This window comes from Canis lupus, chromosome 14 (genome assembly GCF_048164855.1).
Source record: "Canis lupus baileyi chromosome 14, mCanLup2.hap1, whole genome shotgun sequence".
NCBI lineage: Eukaryota > Metazoa > Chordata > Mammalia > Carnivora > Canidae > Canis > Canis lupus.
Window position 1 is genome coordinate 44,974,158 of NC_132851.1, and position 19,196 is coordinate 44,993,353.

General features: G+C 36.5%; 1 protein-coding gene and 1 long non-coding RNA gene across 4 annotated transcripts in view; one reads left to right on the forward strand and one right to left on the reverse strand.

Moving 5' to 3' along the window:
- Nucleotides 1–11,634, forward strand: part of LOC140604041 (uncharacterized) — a 63,745-nt gene extending 52,111 nt beyond the window's left edge. Inside the window, exon 3 of the long non-coding RNA XR_012007086.1 lies at nt 11,292–11,634. This is a non-coding gene — a long non-coding RNA (uncharacterized lncRNA). The remainder of the gene's footprint in view (nt 1–11,291) is intronic.
- Nucleotides 1–19,196, reverse strand: part of GABRA4 (gamma-aminobutyric acid type A receptor subunit alpha4) — a 218,870-nt gene that overhangs the window by 103,877 nt on the left and 95,797 nt on the right. The window lies entirely within an intron of this gene.

Sequence of the window (19,196 nt, forward strand, 5' to 3'; positions counted from 1 at the left end):
CCATGTTCTCTCTATCCCTACATGGTGGAGGGTTTTCACCAAGAAAGGATGCTGTATTTTGTCAAATGTTTTTTCTCCATCTACTGAGATCATATGGTTCTTATCCTTTCTTTTATTAATTTGGTGTATCACATTGATTGATTGGCAGATGTTGAACCACCCATGCAGCCTAGGAAAAAGCCCACTCAGTCGTAGTGAATAATCCTTTTAATGTATTGCTGGATCCTATCAGCTAGTATCTTGGTAAGAATTTCTGCATCCATGTTCATCAAGGATATTGGTCTGTAATTTTCCTCTTTAGCGGGGTCTTTGTCTGGTTTTGGGATCAAGGTAATGCTGGCCTCACAAAATGACTTTGGAAGGTTTTTTTTTTTTTCCAATTTCTATTTTTTGGAAAAGACGTTTTTTGAGTAACTGAGAAAAGTCTTGGGGCAAAGCTATTACAACAATTTCTGTACTCATCCAAAGTTATTGTAGCTAAAGTTTTTATTTTTATTTATTTATTTATTTTTATTTTTTAAAGAGGCAAGTGTCAGTAAGGTCTATTTGCAGTGGAAGAAAATCACAAATGTAGTAACTTCAAAATTTCAAAGATAGGTCAAATGGTGACTAGGAATAGAAGTAGTTCAAACAATGGTGATATGGTTTGACAGAATTATGTAACAGGGGTAGAAACCTTTAACTGTAAAAATTAAAGTTCAAGAGTTCAAGTAATCACAGGTAGAAAGACTGAAAATGTTCAATATTATATCAGTTCTTACACACATGACACATGAAAACCAGAATACAGAAGATAAGCAGATGATAATAAGGAAGGTGGCCTAGTGGTTAAAGGCACAAGAGCTAAAATCTGACAGCAAGAGTCAAAAAATCTCATCTTGGCTATCACTAGCCATGTAAGTTACAACAAGTTACTTAACCTTTTTTATACCTTAGATTTTCCACTGTGAAAAGGAGGTAACAACAATACTTACCCCATACAACCCCAAGGAGAATAAAATTATACCACATAGTTTAATATCGGATTATGAGGTACAGAACAACTACTTCAGTGGAATCCACTTTATCTGGCTTTACAAACATCATATAAATCTCATTTCTATTTAAAATTTAAATACCAGTTTGAATTGAGAGTCATGAATATTGGGCCCTGGTTGAGGTTCTTCTTCCTCAAGGTGAACTGAGGGCTTACCCTTTGCTTTTCTAAGCCCCAGTGGTGTCCTGAGGAGGTGTTCTAAGCTTTACATTCTCTTGCCGATTTGAAATTCCTATGATCTATATAGCTGGGAGGGGGGAAAAAGTGTTTTAATACTGCTGCTTACAAAATATTTTCACAGTAGGAACTGAAATAGTGGAGCATTTCAACATATTTATGTAACAGCTAAATTAAACAAAGAGTGAGTACAATTTCCCAGTGGGAGACCAACAGAAGTAAAAACTGATCAAAACAAAGAGTTTTTCAGAATGTATGCAGTATTAAAGTTTCAGTGCACAGAAGAAAAGCCCTGAAAAACCAATGTCGTCATTGGAAAAAGCAGAGGAATAAGAAAATACAGTTAGCACTTTTTTTGCTCTTCTCTTCCTTCATAGTCTCATAGAGAGGTAGAAATAATACTTATAGCAGATAAAATAAATTCCACTATCACAGTTAAATCTTTCAATGTCATAATCTAATTTAACTAGTACATATTAACTTATAATTAATTTAGTTAGCTTATTAAATGCAGGTGAGGATTTTTTAACGATTTTATTTATTCATTCATGAGAGACACAGAGAGAGAGAGAGAGGCAGAGACACACAGGCAGAAGGAGAAGCAGGCTCCATGCAAGGAGCCTGATGCGGGACTCGATCCCAGGACTCCAGGATCACACCCTGGGCCGAAGGCAGGCACCAAACTGCTGAGCCACCCGCAGGTGAGGATTTTTAAGAAATTTTTTAAATCTCATGTCTGACCTCTACAAGACTGTATCATAGTCTTGAATGAGCTATCATAGAATTAGCCTCTATATAAGATGTGTTATATATAATTAGGTACATTAATACATGGTATTTTTATGTGCCATAGAATAAGATACAGATACACAGTTAAAAATGAAAGACAGATGTATTCAAATACAAAAATGAATGGCTTAACTCAGGGATCATAAATTCAAATGATTATCAGGTCCAAGAAGGCCAAGTAAATAAATGCAATGGGCAAAGTAAATACTGAGCCAAACTAGAGCATGCTTTCTCACAAAAGCTGCTCACTAGTGCCTGTGGACTGCTGCCAACTGGGAATGGAGGAGGCCCAGGGCTTCCAGATATTCTCATTTTTTAAACAGAAACAAGAATCTAGAGGTATCTATAAAATCTCTTTTTTTAATTTAGTGTTGAAGCTAATTTTAAAACATGGTATTAATCGAGCAAATACATCTCTGAGACATATGCCATGTTATGAGCTGCTAGTTTACAATCTTTGGTTTTTGAAATACTATAGAAAAATATTTTTGATACTTTATAATGCCTCATATAATTAATGAGCTGTAACATTTTCTTCTTATAAAAACCAATTTTTAGGAAATCCCTGGGTGGCTCAGCAGTTTAGTGCCTGCCTTTGGCCCAGGGCATGATCCTGGAGTCTCAGGATCAAGTCCCACATCAGGCTCCCTGCATAGAGCCTGCTTCTTCCTCTGCCTGTGTCTCTGCCTCTCTCTCTCCTCTGTCTTTCATGAATAAATAAATAAATAAAATCTTTTAAAAAAACAATTTTTAGAATTTTATGGGGAAACTGACGATCAGGGAAGCTTAATATTAAATAAGGTCTACACAGTCACATACCCAATAAGCAAAAAATCTGGTTTCAAAAGTAGGTTTGTTGAACTCCAAAGTCCACACCCAATTTTTCAACTCTTTTTATCAAAACAGGATGTGTGGAAAAGAGAACTTCATGTTAGACCTGGGAGAGCAGGTAAGACTTGGGGAACCAAGGAGATATGAAATGGTTTTAGTGAGGCAACCTGTGAATTCTAGGAGGAAGGAATGAGCATGGTATTTTTAAAGAATAACTTGGAAACTGGCCTGGTGACAGAAGATACTTCATATTGGCAAACTCAGGAAAAGTAGATCATATATAAAACATATACAATATTTAACTTAACATTTACCATAAAACAGAAGATTAAAAGCTAGTAAGCTGGAGAAACTGCCTTTTTCTATTCATGTTTTAATGGGGATGGTATATTTCCTTAAGCTTATTGACTTTTAATGCACTATTAATGTCAAGCAATGATCAACAACATCCTTTATTGTCTTTACTATTTTCCTAAGAGAAACAGATTTTGATGACAGGTGAAAAGTACACTGACACATGTAAATGACTAAAATTATCTGATGTACTGTCCTCCTAATTCAGGCATCCAAAAGCAACCCCAAATACACCCTACATTTGAAAATAAAAGTTAGTGTCCTTGACAGATTAATTATCCATGAACTACATCTCTTATCTTCACCAGAAGATATTCAGTTTCTGTCCTTTCCAGATTAATTATCCATAAACTATATCCCTTATATTCACCAGAAGATATTAAGTTTCTGTCCTCTCTAGATTAATTATCCATAAACTACATCCCTTATATTCACCAGAAGATATTCAGCTTCCCTCAAAATGTCTTACTCGGACATCCCAGAAAACATGATCTACTCCCCAAAGGAGCTAAAAAGCTGCCTTGATCACTGCAAGGAAATTAATTTACATTCTTAAACAAATAATTTGTTAAGTTTCAAACCCACAAAAAGAACACTCTGGTTCCTTTAAAAATCCAAATGGTACTATCCCAATTAAAATAGCTTTGTCAGGGATCCCTGGGTGGCGCAGCGGTTTAGCGCCTGCCTTTGGCCCAGGGCGCAATCCTGGAGACCTGGGATCGAATCCCACGTCAGGCTCCCGGTGCATGGAGCCTGCTTCTCCCTCTGCCTATGTCTCTGCCTCTCTCTCTCTCTCTGTGTGACTATCATAAATAAATGAAAAAAAATTAAAAAAAAAACAGCTTTGTCTTTATGGGAAAATCAGAAATAATAGAAAACTTGAGTAAGGAGATTATTTATCTCACAACCATGGAAAATGGACCAGTGTTGCTAGAAATTCTGATATTTCTTTTCTTCAAAAGAAACTAGAACACTGATTTTTTTAATGTAAAGTATTTTAATTTTTAAACTTCTGGCTGTTTAAGAAGTTTTTGTTTTTGTTTTTTTATTTTTTTATTTTATTCCCCCGATCACCCTCTCAGTTTTAATGAAGAGAGGAAGGCCTTCCAAGGCCACTGACATGTACACTGAGACCTAAAGGAAATATGGGAATTAGCCAAGGCTGGGGACTGAGTGGAGTAGAATTATGGCAATGTTTAAACAGAAGGAATGGTTTATACAAAGGTAGGGAGAAAAGAGATTGCTAATTAAATCCAGAAGCATAAACATCACTCATGGACTTTTTTTGTTTTTTAACAACACACCTCCCCCCAAATTTCCCAACAAAGAAAGCACTGTAGCATCACTTATAAGATATTTTAATATAGCAACTCAAGCGGCAAGTGAGTTTCAGGCCATTTTTCATTCATGAAAAGACTGGCTCTACATTACATGTATTTTAAACATCGGAGAAGAGGAGGAAGAAAATACAAGGAGTATTCTAGAGCTTTAATATACTGCATTTCAAAGTTAATCTTGGCCTAATTATTTGGTTTCGTGTAGGCTGGCACACCGCAGGGGAATATCTAAGAATTTCCTACAGACAGGAGACTTTTTTAATTTTTTTTTTTTTTGTGATAGTCACAGAGAGAGGGAGAGAGAATGAGGCAGAGACACAGGCAGAGGGAGAAGCAGGCTCCATGCACCGGGAGCCCGACGTGGGACTCGATCCCGGGTCTCCAGGATCGCGCCCTGGGCCAAAGGCAGGCGCCAAACCGCTGCGCCACCCAGGGATCCCCCAGGAGACTTTTTTAAACGATGCAGCTCTGCTTCCTCCAATTCCTCAAGATTCTGATGGGTGCCATATGTGAGTGGGTGTGGGTGTGTGGGGGGGTGTGTACATACATGTATATTTGTATGGGTTCCAGGTGTTTTAAAGATTGACAATCACATCTCTTGCCTTCCACAACTGATGGGTGTCTTATTCTTGAAACATATGAAGAAAGAAAAAAAAGCTGGAAATTAAGGTAACTTATCATAACAGTAATTAAAATACAGGACACAGATGATCACTTTTGTAAAGCCATTTCACAACCACCATTGAGAATTTCTTATGACAACCTTGAGAGATAAATACTATTTACTACTCGAAAGAAAACCGTATGTGTGATTATCCTCTATTTATTAATCCAGTAGTTGGCAGAGCTAGAACCTCAAATTTAGATCTGTTGACTTGGAATGGAAAAAAATTCTTTCAAGAATACGGTGTGGTCCCGTAACATACTGGAAGAGTGTGCTGAAAAACGCACAGTTAGATGAACAAGCCTTCACCCTGGGCTCAGTGAATGACTCAGAGGACAATCTGAAGATTGGCGGAATAAACTCCACAACTAAATGCAGAGGAGTTGTGGAAGGTCAGAAAGACAGACGGAAGCCCACTCAAGAGGGGGAGCTATGCATGTAGAGAAGGCAGGGTAATCGGCTCTCACATCACAGAGCTCACGTGGGAAGACTAAATCCCGTAACGTCTGGCTTTAAAAACCAAGTGGATATAAATTCCATGAATCTGTAAAACCAGTGGGACTTGGAACCTGGAGGTTTACAAGTCAGCTGACATGGAGCAACTGGATAGCTCAGCCAGGTTTAAGTACCTGACTCTAGAACTCAACTCAGGTCATGATCTCAGGGTCCTGAGACTGAGCCTGTCATCAGGCTCCACACTCAGCAGGGAGTCTGCTTGAAGTATCTCTTCCTCTCCCTCTGCTACTCTCCACCTTAAATTAAATAAATAAATCTTAAAAAAGAAAGTCACTGACACAGCAGTGGGCAAACCAGGAGGGCCAAGTGGTAGCTGGGTCACTACCCTTAAAGAGATAGCAGCCTGTTGAAAGAAACTACATAAAAAAAAATGGCAGTTACAGTTTATACAATGCTGGGGGCAAATGGGAGGCAGCCCTGTTCACACAGACTTCTGAGTATGTGTGGGGACTTCAAAAAGGAGAAAGCTGGCAGGTCCTATTTTCCTCTCCCATTTTCCAGCATAAACAGAGGCCACCCAGATACTTACTACCTAATCTACTAGCAGTGGGCCATACCCAGAGTTCTGAGGGCTTGCCTACTCCACGCCAGCTAGCCTCCATGTTGGGCTCAGGGCAAATTTTGTTAAAGCCACACATGTGACCCACTCAACTGCCAGATGCACAGCTGCCACTTTGCACATCTGCTACACCGTGCCCAGCTTGGCATCTGCAGCCTCTGTCACACACCAAACCCAGCCATGCACCTCAGCTGCTGTCCCTCACAGTGCCCAGTTGTGGGGCCCAACCGTGACGATGGTGCCCAGCCACACCGTCAGACACATCATGCAGGGCCACTGTGCTTCAGGGGATTGGCACAGGATTAGGAGCCCAGTGCAAATTTTTCTAACACTACCACCCTAGTTCCAAGTTCCCCAGGGGGCCTCTCCCCTCAGAACTGGCTTGCCTGGGTCTCACTAACACCTCAGGGCAAGCACAGACCACAACAGGCAGAGAATCAGTGTAGACAACTGCACTGAAAAGAAAAGTGACTCAGACACAACAGCAAAGCATGAATAACACACATAAAATACTCTCCTGAAGTACACTGCAGAACACTCAAGACCTCTTATTTATAGTCACTACTTTTAAGTGGGAAAGACACAGCTGACTTCCTTAACACATGGAAATAGACACAGAGAGGCAAACAAGATAAGGAGACAGAGAGATTTATCCCAAAGTGAAAGAACAGGACAAGGCCACTGCCAAAGATCTAAACAAAACAGATGTAAGTAACATGCATGATAGAGGATCCAAAACCATGATGGTAAAGATCATGAGCTTAAGAGTGGAAGACATGAGTGAGACCTGTAACACAGAGATAAAGGAAGAATAAAATAGCAGAGATAAAGGGCCAATAAATGGTATGAGAAACATGCTTAGGAGGATGAACAGCAGGGCAGAAAAAGCAGAGGAATGAATTAGTGACCTAGAAGACAGAGTAATGGAAAAATAATCAAGCTAAACAAAAGAGAAAAAAAATTACAGAAAATGAGAACAGACATAGGGAACTCACTGGCTCCATCAAATTAATAATATTTGTATTACAGAAGTCCCAGAAGAAGAGGTAAAAGGGGGCAGAAAATTATTTGAAAAAATAATAGCTGAAAAATTCCCTAATCTGGAGAAGAAAACAGTTATCCAGATCCAAGGGACACAGAGAACCACCCCCCTCCCAACACACACACACACACACACACACACACACACACAATCATCAAAAGCAGACCCACACTGACATGTTGTAATTCAATTAGTAAAATATAGTGATAAAGGAAAAAATGTAAAAGTAGCAAGAAACAAACTACCAAAACTAAAAAAAAAAAAAAAAAGAAACTACCAAAACTGAAACAAAAAGAAACAGAAAATTTGAACAGATAAATAACCACTAAAGTAAATTAAGTCAAGGGAAAAAATTCTCAAAAAACAAAAGTCCAGGACCAGAGGTCTTTATAGGTGAATTCTACCAATCATTTAAAAAGAGTTTTAATACGGGAATCCCCAGATGGCTCAGCAGTTGAGCATCTGCCGTTGGTCCAGGGCATGATCCTGGAGATCCGGAATCGAGTACCACATCAGGCTCCTGGCATGGAGCATGCTTCTCCCTCTGCCTGTGTCTGCCTCTCTCTGTCTGTGTCTCTCATGAATAAATAAATAAAATATTTTTTAAAATAAATGAATAAAATAAAAATAAAAAGAGTTAATACCCATCCTTCTCAAACTATTCCAAAGAATAGAAAAGGAAGGAAAACTTCCAAAGTCATTTTATCAGGCCAGCATTACCCTGACACCAAAACCAGATAAAAATACCACCAAAAAAAGAGAATTACAGGCCAATATCCTTGATGAACATGAATGTAAAATCCTCAACAAAATACTAAGAAAACTACTTCAACAATATATTTAAAAATTATTCACCCCCATCAAGTGGGATTTATTCCTTGGTTGCAAGGGTAATTAAATATCTACAAATCAATCAATGTGATAAATCACATCAATAAAGGATAAAAAAAGAAACACATGATCATTTCAATAGACATATCAAAAGCATTTGACAAAGTACAACATCCATTCAGGATAAACCTCAACAAAGTAGGTTCAGAGGAAACATTTTAATAAAGGCCATTTATATAAAATCTACAGCTATCATCCTTAATGGGGAAAAACTGGGAGCTCTTCCCCTAAGGTCAAGAACAAGACAAAGATGTCTTTTATTCAACAGAGTAATGGAAGTCCTAACCACAGTAATCAGACAAAAAGAAAGAAAAGGTATCCACATGAGCAAGAAAGAATTAAAGTTTTCCTAATTTACAGATAACATAATATGACACAGAGAAAAATTTAAAAACTCCATTAAAAAACTGCCAAAATTGATAATGAATTTAGTAAAGTCCCAGGATATAAAATCAACGCACAGATTTCTATATACCAATAATGAAGCAGAAGAGAAATTTAAAAAACAATCCCATTTGGAGGTGAGATACCTGTATGTATTCTGAAAACTATAAAACAGTGAGGAAAGATACTGAAGACAATAACAAAGTGAAAAGGCATTCTGTGCTCATGGATTGGAAGAACACATGCTGTTGAAATGTCTACGCTACACACAGGAATCTACACATTTAATGCAGTCCTATCAAAATGCCAACAACATTTTTCACAGAACTAGAACAATCCTAAAATTTCTATAGAACCACAAAAGACCTCAAATGGCCAAAAAGCAACCTTGAAAAAGAAAAGAAAAGCTGTGATGTAATATCACAAAACAGAAACATACACAGAAATCCAAAATGGATGGGAGACCTAAATGTAAGACTATCAAAGTCCTCGAAGACAACAGAAGTAGTAATTCCTTTGAGGTAAGCTGTATCAACTTTTTACTAGGTAGGTCTCTGAGGCAAGGGAAACAAAAGCAAAAACAAAATACTGGGATTACATCAAAATAAAAAGCTCCTGAAAAGTGAAAGAAACAATTAACAAAACTGAGAGACATGCTACAGAATCAGGAGAAGATATTTGCAAATGATGTATTTGATTAAGAGTTACTATCCAAAATCTGTAACGAAGTTATACAACTCAACACCCCCCCAAAAAAATCCAATTAAAAATGGGCAGAAAACATGGACAGTCCTCCAAAAAAGACATGCAGATGGCCAATGGACACATGAAAAGATGCTTGCTCATCATCCTTCATCGCCAAGGAAATGCAAATCAATACTACAAGGAGATTATCACGGCACACCTGCCAGAAGAGCTAAAAGCAACAACATAAGAAACAACAGGTTTGGGCTAAGATGTGAGAAAAAGGAACTCTCTTTCACTGTTGGTGGGAATGCAAACTGGTGCAGTCAGTGGAAAACAGTACTGGAGGTTCCTCAAGAAATTAAAAATAGAACTACCTTAGGATCCAGCACTGGCACTATTGGCTATTTACCCAAAAAATACAAGAAAACTAATTCAAAAGGATACATTCACCCCTAGGTTTATAGGTTTATAGGTTTACAGCAGCCAACATACAGAAGCATCCAAAGTGGCCATCAATTGATGAATGGATAAAGAAGATACATGTATATATATATCACTTGGATGGATTGGATCACATGGAATATTATTCAGCCATAAAAAAGAGTGAAATCTTGCATTTACAATGACATGGATGGAGCTACATGATATTAGGACAAGCCAAATAAGTCAGAGAAAGACAACACCATATGATTTCTTTCACTCATATGTGGACTTCAATAAAACAAACAAGCAAAGAAAAAAATGAGAGAGAAAGGGAAAGCAAGAAAGAGTCTCAACTACAGAGAACAAACTGATGGTTACCTGAGGGGAGGGGTGTAGACAGATGGGTTAAACAGGTGATGGGGATTAAGGAGGGCACTTGTCATGATGAGTGCAGGGTGCTGTATGCAAGTGTTGAATCACTATGTTGTACACCTGGAACTAATACAACACTGTATGTTAACTAACTGGCATTAAAATAAAAACTCAAAAGAATAGTAGTAGTAATAATAATGAGTACAGATTTTAGAAATCTGTGTTCAGATTTTCAATCTGACATTTACAAGTTCTGTGTCCTGGAGGTTTTAACTTCTCTGAACTAATTTCCTCATCTGGAAAATGGTGCTCAGGAAGGGGAATAAGTAAAGACATTTAATTAAATATGATAACCTAAGAGATCTGTCTGGTAGCTATAGCTATTACATTTTACATGTTTAGTGACATTTTTATACCCTCAATTCCTCTGACAGTTAAGAACACATACCTTTCTCCTCTTTTCTATTTCAAGAAGACAATTCTCACATATTATACCAATAGAGCACTTTTAGAGCATAGGGTTAAGGAAATGAACCAAAGTCAGAATGTCAGAGTCTGACTTAATGTCTTCACCTCTTCTGGGGATCCCTGGGTGGCTCAGTGGTTGAGTGTCTGCCTTTGGCCCAGGGCATGATCCTGGAGACCCGGGATGGAGTCCCGCATTGGGCTCCCTGCTTTTCTCTGCCTGTATCTCTGCCCCCACCCCATCTCTCATAAATAAATATCTTTTAAAAAAATGTCTTCCTAGCTGTGTAACTTTGTGTAATTTACTGACTTACTCTGTGTTTAAGATGGGGACAGCAATACTACGTAACCCATACAGCTTTGGTTAATTAAGTATGTTAAGTAAAGTAGAAAGCACTTAGAATATGGTAGGAGCTTAATACATTTTGCCATATTTGTTAGTAAAGGTATTATTATCATGCCTTCATTTAAAACCACACTCATTTCTTTTGGTCAAAGTATTGGGGGACTGAAATTGATACCCAGTGGGTAAATGGATTAAAATACTATAAAACATAAAAATATATTTGCTTTCAGATTACAATTCATTTTGTGTCTCGAATCAAATTGTAGCAAGGCTTCTCTCAGTCTACGAACTTTAGCTTATCGATCTATGTTTTAAAGCATAGACATTTGGCTTAGACTTCTGCGAAAACTAAATCCAATGCATAATTTACAACATATGATAAGAATCCAGTATTTAATTTTATGTTTTATTTAAAGAGGAGCGAAATACTCAGGAGGGAAGAAAGACCAGAATTTGCTTAAATTCATGATTCTTTGAAGATTCACAATATAGTAAAATCAAAGCTGAAGTGTTCTTAGTTGCAGTGAAGAGACAAGAAGATCCCAAAGGAATGAAGTGGTGAGTAGAATTTCACCTCTGAAATCTTCACTGGAAATATACGTTTTCAATTGCAACATCTAATATGAAAAAAAAAACTGACAAACTGAAGCTATCTAGTCTTCATATTTCATTTCTGTAACTACAAAAGAACATACAGCCCATCCTGATTCCTTGATGAATATTTTTTGTTCCAAGGGAAAAATGTATTCGCAGGTGTTATCATATTTCAAAATCAAGTTTATGCCTTGACATGTAGGTTTTATATAGCCCCTGATGCATTTTTAAAACATACAATATATTTTTTTAGTCTGTGTATACCTAGATATGATGCTTTAAAAATACCCAAAAAGGTGTTATGCTATATGTTGGCAAATTGAACTCCAATAAAAAAAAAAAAATTAAATACCCAAAAAGTTGTAAACTTGGCCAAGGATCTGCAAATCTAGCAGATGTTTTCTGGAAATTTCTCTCAACACTGGAATTTTTGTGGTTTATAAGATTTGCACATGCAGTTTTTTGCTGGTTGCCTCTCCTGCTATGTGTGTGTTTGTACACAAACATATCTAATAGTGCTGTTTAACTCAAATGCTCCCTACCTGATATATTTCTGATTATCTGCTGGTCTCCTAAGTATTCTCTGAAAATTGCAGGCTCATTTATGTCTCCCCAAATTGCTTATTAAAAATACTTCACATATTCTTTTTGCTTCTAGAACTATGGCTGGGAACTAAAACTACCTAGAACCAGTACCTGCCTATGGGTTCACTGCTATAATGCACATAGAGACATCTTCTGCACATGTCTTTCTAATCATTCATTACTAATTCTTTTTAATTTTTTCTTGTGCTTTTTTAATGGGCATCTTTTAGATTCTCAGGAAATGTCACAGAACAAAATAATTACTGAACAGGGAAATCAATGAAAGGCATTTTAAATCCAATGGCAAGTGCAAAATATTCAATTTTAATGTTTCTCTCAGAAAATGCACTGCCCCCTCATTTTGCCTGCTATTTTCTAAAGTCACTTTTAACCTTTTATTTTTTTTTTTTAATTTCCTGGTTTCCTCAGTTGTCCTTGGAAAGAGCTCAGTTGTTCCTTATTTTCACTCTTCAGTATAATACCTCAATTCTAGGCTGTGAACACTTCCAGCTCATTTTTAACTGCCTAAATGACAGTTCTTCCCGCCTCCAATCCACACTATGAACATCCTCTAAATTAAACTTTATAAAACACCACTTTCATCATGGTACAGTGTTGTTCAAGATCCTTCTTGGTTCTAGTAACTATGGGGAAAAGCCCACACGTCTTATGCTAACAGGTTCCCAGGACTGGGAAATAGTATCACATTTTGGTTATCAATTTAAACCTCCTATGACTTCCCAACATACTGTTGCTCCCATTGGGATAAATTCCTTTTCACTCTCCATGTGTCATTGCTTAGTCTGCCTCAGTTATTTATTTTCCTCATGTTCATCTCTTCTTTTAACCTCCAACTCTTCAGCTGTCCAAATCCTATCTATTCTCCAGGACAAACTGAAGTGTCATAAATCCTATAAAAAAATTTCAGCTGCTCCAGCCCCCAAGTCATATTATTCTCTGAATTTACCTAACACTTACCCTCCAACTATGTAACTCAATGAAGTTTATATGTTGCACTAAATTGTTTCTGCTTTGAACTATTGCTAGTCCAAGCAGATCATAAGCTGCTTGAAGTCACGGAATTCCCTATTCTCATTCCTTCCTATTATTCACTGTGCTTTTTTCATTGCTGGAAACATACTAGATACATAAGAACATAAAGTGGACTCGGTATGATAATCTTAAAAAAATAGTTTACGAAATGCAATTCTACTATTTGTATCATTACCTAATGATTGTCTAAGAAATGTAAATGGGACACAGCTGTGTGCTGTGCAAAAGAATCAATAAAGATCAAATTTTATACCTGATAGTGAGATCTAAGTATTCTTTTGGTGACTCTCTTTATAAAGATAAGAGGGCCATCTGATTTGCAGAGTTCCAAACAGCAGTTTCTGTACTCTTTTAAGAAAAAAGCTTGTTGATTTTCTAAGACAGAAATTACAAAACAGGCAGGGGAGAGCCAAGCAGACATATCTGCCAGCTGTGAGTGGGTACCCATAGTAACCCAGAACAGTGTATCAGACTCCAAATTAGAGGAGGAAAGTCTCTTTCACAGAGAAAGTCTCCCTGTGACAGAGTGTCAAAGATGGAACTGGGTGAAAAAGGCATCATCACAGAAGAGCAAAGTGGAGTGAGGTATGAACTGGGAAAGCATCTAAGCAAGAAAGAGGAGAAACCTAACACAGGTACTCAAAAGAAGCAGAGGAAGAAGTGATCCCTGTAGAAAGGTGGCTTGACATCAGATGTTAGCACCTAAGTAAAATGAGGGGAGCATCCATGCAGGGATGTGGTCTGATACGAAGTGTCAGAGTTCATGCAAGTGAGAAGGATCTTTAGGAATGCAGGTTGGTCCATCAGGGAGAATCAAGATCCCAAATGGAGTGAAGAGGATATTTATATATGAGAAAAGCCTAGCACTGGATACCCTACTCCAAACAGGGCGTTGAGGTATTATGACAGTGCAGAGGATCCTGGAGAACATCCTCACATGGAGAATCAGAGTTGGAAAAGGGTTAAGAAGGGCATCTGTGTGGGGGAGGAGTTAAAGGGAACACAGCCTGTTGTTATATTAGGGTAATATTTCCTGAGACAAACTTGGAAGACAGGTTTCTCAGAATCAGAGATGAAAGCTATACATGCAAAAAAGGAGAGAACTAGAAGGAATCCTGTGGTTTTGGACTGGGGGGGGGTAGTACTAATGAGAATTGATGATTTTCACTACATAGAGAGACATAATTATTGACATGATTGTGTGTATATGTAGTATATACATTTGTATTCCCTAGATATATCCCTGTAAGGTCTGGAAACAGCGACACTCCAAAGCAAGTGATATATAACTAACTCCTGGGTGTTAGCTTCTACCATTCTCCATTAAAAGAAATCAGGCTACTTGAAGAAATGGCTGATATTAAGCCTGAGAAAAAGAAAGTGTAAGATAAGCTACAAGTATCTGATATGGGGGTATTAATATATAAAATATGTAAGGAACTCCTACGACTTAACAGCAAAATAATACTAGTAGCAAAAACAACTCAACAACCCATTGAGACATTTTTCAACAGATACAAATGACCAATGGACATGAAAAGGTGCGCAGATTTACTAATCATCAGGGAAATGCAAGTCAAAAACACAATGAGATGTCACCTCTCCCATTAGGATGGCTATTATCAAAAAGTCGAAAGTATTGGTGATTGTGTGGAGAAGAATACTCTAGTGGGAATGTAATTTGGTACAGCCATATAGAAAATAGTATGGAGATTCCTCAAAAAATTAAAAATAGAACTACAATATCATCTAGCAATTCCACTTCTGGGTATATACTAAAAGGAATTGAAATCAGTATCTCAAAGAGAATCTGCCCTCTCATATTCACTGGAACATTATTATAATAGCCAAGACCTGAAAACAACTGATGTGTCCATCAACAGATAAAGATATATATATACATATATTTGATATATATTTTTACATATATAAAGATAATTTGATATATAGATAAAATCTTTATCCATATATATCTACGTTTTTATATATAAAACCTATTATTCAAAACAGATATAAATACACACACAAAATGGAATATTATTTAGCCATAAAAAGAAGGAAATCATATAATTTGTGACAACATAAATGAACTTGGAGGACATTATGCTAAGTGAAACAAGCCAGACACAGAAAGAGAAATACTGCATGATCTCACTTACATGTGGAATCAAAAGTTGAATCCATAGGAACAGAGTAGAAGACTTATTGCCAGGATCTGATGGTGGGGGAAACGAGGAGATGTTGGTCAAAGAGTATAGACTTCCAGTTTTAAGATGAGTAAGTTCTGGTGATTTAATGTAAAGAATGGTGGCTGTAGTTAAGAATAACATATTGTATACTTAAAATTTATTGACAGTAGATCCAAGGTCTTACCACAGGGAAAAATGTCAATTGTGAAGTGATGACTGTGCTAATTAGATTGACTATAATAATTACTTCAAAATGTATATACATATCAAATTATCACATTGTACAACCTTAAATACATACAATTTTTATTTGTCAATCATACTTCAATAAAGCTGGGAAAAATATTTTAACGATAAGCCACATAGAAAAGAGGTGCCCAAATAATGGTCAATATCCTAAGTAAAGATTAGCCAGGTTAAGTAGGCTACTGCTTGCCCAATTAGGAACAACTTCAGCACAAAAATAAAAGTCTTAAGTTTACACAGATACAATTTAAAAATTAAACATGTTTACGAGGAACAGGATATGTATATACAGTTCCAAAGTACTTTCCCACAGAACATTTATTAAGTACAACAAAGGAAAGAGTTACTTTACAGTGAAGGAAACTAGCAGACTCACCTTAATCAAGTAATCAAAGTATCACTAGTAATGGGGCAATCTGAAATTGTGCACACTTAATAGGATCCAATGAGAGAAAGCATTTCTTCTGTAGTTTCCTGACAAAGATAACTAATCTAAATGTAATCATGTGGAAATATCTGACAAATTCATATTGAGGGAACATTCTATAAAATAACTAGCTTGCAATCTACAAGAGTAGCAAAGTAATGAAAGTCAGAAGAAAAAACTAGAAATATTCCATACTGAAGAAGTGAAAAGAGACAAAACTCAACCAAATGCATGATGTGATTTTGACCTGGATCCTTTTGCTATAAAAGATGCATTTGGAACAGGCACAATGTGATTGGAATATGAGATTTCTCTGGATACATCACAGCTGATTTTTAAGTTTTAATGGTAGTGTCCTAAGTATCTGGGAGAATTTCCTTGTTTGTAGGATTTAAATACTGAATTATTTGGGAATTACAGGAAATCAAATCAGTAACTTACAAATGGTTCAGGATTAAAAAAAAATTCTTTGTAATGTGCTTCCAATTTCTCTGTAAATTTGGGATTCCACAAGAAAATTATTAACAAGATATTTTGAAAAGTATTAAAATGTGTTAAAATATTAATGTAGACTCACACGTATATAAAATAAACTGGAGCAGATAAGGTTGATGCAAGTGCCAAAAGGAAGTGTATAGGGTTATCTATGCTGAAAACATATCTGCTGTTGTTCATACTATGATGAGTTGTTATACCTAATTGTGCTGAATTCAACTGATGACAACAGTGAAACTTCACTTATTCAAATCTATTTCTTAAAAATCATCTCACATAGGCAAGTTAGGCTAGCTGGGTATTGACTGAAGTTCAAATGTGGTGGACTGATTGTGTCCTTGCTAACTAGAAGAGCCATAAAAAATGTTTAAATAAATAAAGATACGACTATAAAAATATGCATTCTTGATCTAACAAGAAACATTGGAAAAGATGGAATGGTTAAAAAAAAATTGAGGCTAGCAACCAGACATCTCTTAACAGATTCCACTCTATAGAAAGTTTCTCTCCTTTCCTTCTACTATCATGGGTATTATGGATCAATAGATGTTCTGAACAAGTGGCTAGTACAACTGATTGAAAGTTATGCAAAAAAACATTTCACTGAAAGTTCTAGAATTTTAGATGCATTTATCCCAAAATAGCAAAAATATCTGACAACCAAAGCTCTCTGCTTTCTAAACTCTGTATAAATACCACCTATGTAAGAATTTGAGATCTTTGGATTCCAGCTTGCTTTGCCTTTATTCACCACTACTCCTGCCACATCTCAAAGACAAAAGAGACTAAGGAATGACAAAGATTGATTTTTTTCCTCAACTACACCTGTATGTGGTCTATATGACACTATAAATTATGCCAATAGGTACATAAATCTGATAAATTACCCTGAACCATAAACCATTTTAATATGTCCAACTGAAGCTAGGCTATAATTAGAATTTTAGTTTAGTGAACTTTTATATTAATATCTCAGGAGGAGTCCTGACAAAGACAGAGAGCCTGGGGCTGCTACTTCCTCCGCTTTTATAAGCGCAGGACATCTTATAAGTTGAGGTTTTTCCTATGTAGCATGCAGATTCGCAAAGACCCAAAGGATATTAGGTAGAACCTAAAAGAAAGCAATCCTTTGAATGCCATTTGATATAGAGGCCTGTGGGGTAGGGTAAAAATCAAACAGAATCAACAGACTGGTCATTTCCCTGAATAGTACTGTAGTCACAATTCTTAACTCTTTCTATCTGCAACCTTCATAATTACTACCTACCTGTACAGGGAAAGGGCATTTAATTAATATCTTTCATTTGGGCTCTTGGCTAACTTAATTTGAAGGTTCAATTTCATATAAATAAGGTCAGGCTCTTCTTAATTTTGATAGGCAGTGGGAATAAAATCTCTACTTTAAACTATGCTTTCTGCATTTGGGTTTTTTGGCTTTGTCTGTTTATTGCAGTATATTAGCACACATAATATTATGTAAGTTTCAACTACAGTACATTACAATTCAATATCCAGATACAGTATCAAGTGATCACCATGGAGTCTAGTTACTTTGTCACCATGCAGTTGACCCCCATCACCCATTTTGCCCACCTTTCTTGGAACCCCCCCTCCTTCTCCAAACAGATTTCTGCATCCACGAGTTTGTTTTCGTTGTTTTGTTAATTCATTTTGTTTTCTAGATTCCATATATGATTGAAATTATATGGTATCTTTCTGCCTCTGGCTTATTTCATTAAACATAGTACATTCAAGGTCCATCCGTGTAGTTGTAAAATGTCAAGATTTCATTGTTTTTTAAGGCTCAGTACTATTCCATTGTATATACACCACATCTTCTCTATCCATTCACCCATCAATGGACATTTGGGTTGTCTCCATTTCTTGGCTATTGTAAATGATGCTGCAGTGAACATAGGAGGGCATATTATCTTTTTGAACCAGAATTTTTGTGTTCTTCAGATAAATACCCAGAAAAGGAATAGCTAGATCATACAGTAGTTATTATTAATTTTCTAAGGAATCTCCATACTGTTTTCTATCACGGCTATACCAATTTACATTCCCACCAACAGCATATGAGGCCTCTTTTTTCCCCATATCCTCTCTAAGATTTATTGTCTCTCTGATTACAGCCACTCTAACTAGTGAGGTGATCTCATTGTGGTTTTAATTTGCATTTCCCTAATAATTAATGATGGTGAACATCTTTTCATGTGCCTGTTCTACCTTAAACTTCTGCTTAAAAAAATCAAGGTGAATTATATTTGCATACTTGAAGTTGGATCCTAGGTAAAATCCTAGGTACCATTTTGGGCATAATTAAATCAAAATCACATCTGGATTACATTTTTCACCTCTAGAAGAAAATGTTTAATCACATGAAGGACATTATCCGTTCCTTTCAATTGCTTTTAAAAATCCAATTATGTAAATCAACAAAACTAAAGGCAGCCTATGGAATGAGAGCAGATATTTGCAAATGACGTATCAGATAAAGGGTTTGTATCCAAAATCCATAAAGAGCTTATGAAACTCAACACCTAAAAAACAAATAATCCACTTAAGAAAGGGGCAGTAGACATGAATAATGGTATTTTCCAAAGAAGACATCCAGATAGCTAATGGACATATGAGAAGATGCTCACCATCACTAATCATCAGAGAGATACAAATCAAAACCATGATAACATGCCACTTAACACCTGTCAGAATGGCTAAAATTAACAATGCA